Here is a 4651-nt window from a genome sequence, read left to right as displayed (position 1 = left end):
CAACTATAGGAGCAATTGGCGAAGTAGTCGAGGCGGTACATAAGGCCGAAGAAGCCTGCCACCAGGCGCGGCCAATAGTGCTGCTAGTCACACTGGACGTCAAGAACGCCTTCAACTCGGCAAGATGGGACGATATGCTGGAGGCCTTGGAACGGTCATTCAAGGTTCCAACATACTTGCTAGATATGATCCGGGACTACCTCAGAGACCGTTGGCTTTTGTACGACACAACACAAGGTCAGAGAAAGAGACGTATAACCGGCGGAGCGGCACAGGGGTCTGTACTTGGCCCGGACCTCTGGAACGCCACGTATGACAGTCTGCTGCGCACGGTAATGCCGGAGATCGCCTTCCTTGTCGCCTTCGCGGACGACGTGGCCGCCGTCATAACAAGAAACGTCCAGCTAGCACAGCTCGAGCTAAACCAGGTCATGCGTTACGTTAGTGGATGGATGAGCGATCACGGTCTGCAATTGGCTACAGCCAAAACGGAGATCGTGCTCCTCACCAGGAAACGGATCCCAACAATTATAAATATAATGGTCGGACCTCAACTCGTGACGACTTCTAGGTCTACAAAATACCTAGGGGTGAAGCTTGACAGCAAACTCACATTCTGGGAACACATCCATGGAGTATGTGAAAAAGCTGCGCAGAGCACGGCGGCTCTAAGCCGGCTGATGGCGAACGTGGGCGGCCCGAAGCCATGCCACAGGNTGGCTCTAATGATGACAGCGGTCCAATCGGTGCTCCTGTACGGGGCAGAAATATGGGCTGACGCATTGAAAGTCAAAAAATACCGGGTTCAAATGTCTTCGGTACAGCGCAGAGGGGCACTACGCATTGCTTCTGCATACCGTACAGTGTCCGCGGACGCGGTTCTAGTTATTTCTGGCGTCATGCCAATTGAGCTACTTGCTTACGAGCGAAAAGAGATTTACAATCTCAGTGCCGAGATAGGTCGAGCAGCTGCCGCGGCAAGGGCGCGCGAGCAACTGATCCAGCAGTGGCAACAAAACTGGAACGCGAGCACAAAAGGTCGATGGACACACTCCCTGATAGCCGACCTTCAAACATGGCTGAACAGACCACATGGGGAAGTCGATTTCTACCTGACGCAATTCCTCACCGGTCATGGTTACTTCTGGGAATATCTTCATAGAATGTGAATGGTGGACTCACCACTACTGTGGAAACGTCGAAGATAACGTGTACCACACATTCTTCACCTGCGAACACTTCTTGATTTCGCGCAGAATGTTGGAAGAAAGACACGGAGACATAACTCCGAACAACATAGTTGGGGTAATGATCTCCAGCGCAGAAAAGTGGGAAGCAGTTGCGAGATACGTGAAATTCGTACTCCGCTGCAAACGATAGGACGGTTGTCTACTGAGGACACCCGAATGAAACGCCCCTACAAAAGAGCAGCCCCAAGGCTCTAACAGCGCGCTCCTGCATCTGAAGACATGCAGAATTGCGGTGCCAGATGCGGGATTCTTGCGCGGGCGGTGGGAGTTTGGGTTTTAGTGGGTAGCCCAACACGCTTCGGTGGGAGTCCCACACTCGGGGAAGGTAGTATAGAGACTAGCGCCCCCGGCCAGTGCATAAAGCATTTCCCTCTCCTACGGCAAAAAAACAAAAAAATTAAAAAATATACCTAAGAAAAAGAGAAAATATAAGAGTAAACGAAAATAATTAGACTTACCTTTGCCATCAATCTTACCTGAGCTTAAATATACATAGCTGGAAATCGCTTATTAAAATCAGCTTACCTTAATTTCCTTAAACCTACTTACCTACGTGATTTAATTTAACTTTCTTCTGCTGACTGCTTTAATTTGTATTTATATTTATTTGATGTTTGTTCCCAGCACAACAATTTAACAAAATTATTTTAGAGTGCCAGTCAAGATAAACTAAAGTAAGTAAACAGATTACAGATTGATATTATAATCTTAAATTGCATATATAACTAAGTCTATGAACTAAGAATAGAATTTATGTAATATTGAAGTAAGCAAAATTTGGGGAAATTAATAATTAGGTTTGAAGGATAACAATAAAAGGAAAAGAAAAGAAAATAGGCCGAAGAAAGAAAAAAAATATTAATTTGAATAACTTATAAATTACTATAGTAAGAGATTAATTCTTTTTTAAAATGCAGTGCATTACTTAATAGCCTTAGTCTAGTCGGAAGTGAGTTCCAAAGACGTATGGATATGATGAAAAACTGACGTTCAGATGTTAGAGTTCGATATTTCGTATGTGTTAGAAGTACTGACCTCGATGAGTGAAGAAAATGGAGCCTTCTATAAAGATAAAAGGGTTCTTTTGTATATATTATTTTATGTAGAGTCGATAGCGTTTTAACCTTTAACAAGTTGTCAAAAGAAATATTAAGCAACCTTTCAGCATGTGCTGATACGTGGTCAAGTCTGTTTAGCCCATATACATATCTAGCAATGTTGTTATAGACAACATTTAGCTTCTTTTTACACACATAGTCACAATTTGCATAAATCTCACAGCCATAAAGCAGCGTAGGTATTAAATACGCTTTCGCTAAAAGTAGTCTTATGTTTAACGGAGTGAAGTACTGTGTTAACCAGAGTGTACGAAGCATTCCATACACTTTTCCTACCGTACTAAAAATGTGTTCTTTCCATGTCAAAGATTTGTTAATGACTACACCAAGATTTTTTACCGTGTCAACATATTCTATAACTGAGTTGTCAAAGATAACATTATCTAGGCCATTTGTATTGAATGACCTTCTATGAATGACGATACATTTTGACTTGTTAGGGTTTAGGCATAAGCCATTCACAGAAGCCCATTCACCTACATGAGCCAAGTCATTATTCAGGTTACTAATACACACGCCAGTACGATCAGAAGGACAGCATAATTACTTAGGGAGGTACATTAGGTTCCTAATAATGGGGCTACTGATATTAAGGTACGCCAGTAGCCATGCCGAGGGAGGCCCAGCACCGGGCGTCATATCACCACCAGTGGAGCCCTATATTCGGCCTTTGTTTTATTCTGATTCATTCCGTTTCGATGTTTGACAGGCATGACTGTTTCTCTGCTATGGCGCAGGGAACAGTGGTGAATGCAAGAACCCAGCCCAGCCGACATGACTAGCCATAGTGCACCCTTTTGTGTAATGTCGCCTGCATTCACTGCTGCTCCCATCGTATGCGTACCATAACAGATGGCGCCCAACGGGGTAGCCTGAGGTCTGGTCAGGTTGACTGGTCTTGACTGGCACATAAGGCATCACCATCCCGCAAGTCCCAGGGGGCATGTGTTTGCTGCCCCTTGCTGCGTTGCGGCGGGATAAGTGGAGTTGAGTGTGCTGGTTTGAATCGGTCCTCTTGGTCAGCAACCGAAGGCTCTCCGCGACTTCACGTCACGCCCTCCTGAGTTTTGCATTCACCCAGTGAGGCAGTGCTAAACGCACTTTGTTTTTTTTTGGTACTTTGACTTTTTTTCTCCGCTTTTTCAGTTGTCCGATATGTCGGCATCGGAATTGGGGCAAAATTTGTTCGCTAAGTGGGGTTTAGTTTAAATACATTTTTGCTTTTAGTTTGTTTCCGAACATTTTTGTGGGTTTTTTCTGAAAAAAAAGTTGCTAATAATTAAACTTTTCTTTAGGACCCCAACTCACTCCATAGGTCTGCGCTGGCGCTCCTGGGCGCCTACGTATGTTTGTTTTTGTTCCTTAATTTTCGCAGACTTGTGCCTTCTTAATGTCAAGAGAGGGTCAGCATTCCCACTTGAATTCGACTTGAAATACATAATTCCCGTTTATATTAAAATACACCCACCTGAATTTTACTACACATATATTTACCATGGTTATTTAAACAACCTTATATGCTTATGTACTATCTACCTCTATATATTTTGCTTGTTTTTTTTTCGGTACGTTTATTCATATTCAGTACGCATACTGAATAAAAGGTTATTATTTTCGATTGGTTTTTTTTCGTTTAATTGCCGCGATCAGGCACGGCAGTATCCCGCCACTCGACTAAATCTCGTATTTTTTTATCTTATTTGAAAACTTTTTCTCGGCCTTTATTTTGGCTTAGGCTGTTGACAGCCAGCCTTAACTAACAAATTTTTTTCTCGGATTCTCGATTTTGGTTTGAGCTCTGGGACTTTAATTTGAATTGGTCTCGACCTAACGAATACAATTTCTTGATTTTCCAATTGCAGTTGATTCGCTGTATGGAACAGCAGCACAGGCTTACGCGCAGTAGCTCTTTGAGAGGTAGCGGCGTTAAGTCAAGAGGGGCCGGGAGGAATACCAATCCCTCTTTGCCAGCAAATAATCGTCCGGTGATGCATTCACCTATTGCTGAATACCGGTTTTGTTGAAGGGACCGCAGAGGATAGAAGTATACGTCCCAATGGCGGAGTGCCTATAGGAGATTCGTGGGTTTGGGTGCTACATCAGCTCTTACGTACATCGCAAGAACAATGCGAGAAAATATGAATGCATTATAAGCAGTAGTGACTGCCTCTCAAACTGCATTTTCATTAATTAATTAATTAATCCCAACGGCTTTTTACCCTCCATTCCCGCCCAACCGACACGAGGGGCGCAGTCCGCATGACGTACGGAAACTTTTTTTTT

The sequence above is a fragment of the Rhagoletis zephyria genome, unplaced genomic scaffold (assembly GCF_001687245.7).
Source record: "Rhagoletis zephyria isolate East Lansing unplaced genomic scaffold, Rhagoletis_zephyria_1.1 Rzeph_scaffold_00364, whole genome shotgun sequence".
In the NCBI taxonomy this organism is placed as follows: domain Eukaryota; kingdom Metazoa; phylum Arthropoda; class Insecta; order Diptera; family Tephritidae; genus Rhagoletis; species Rhagoletis zephyria.
Note: the sequence above shows the minus strand (reverse complement) of the source record.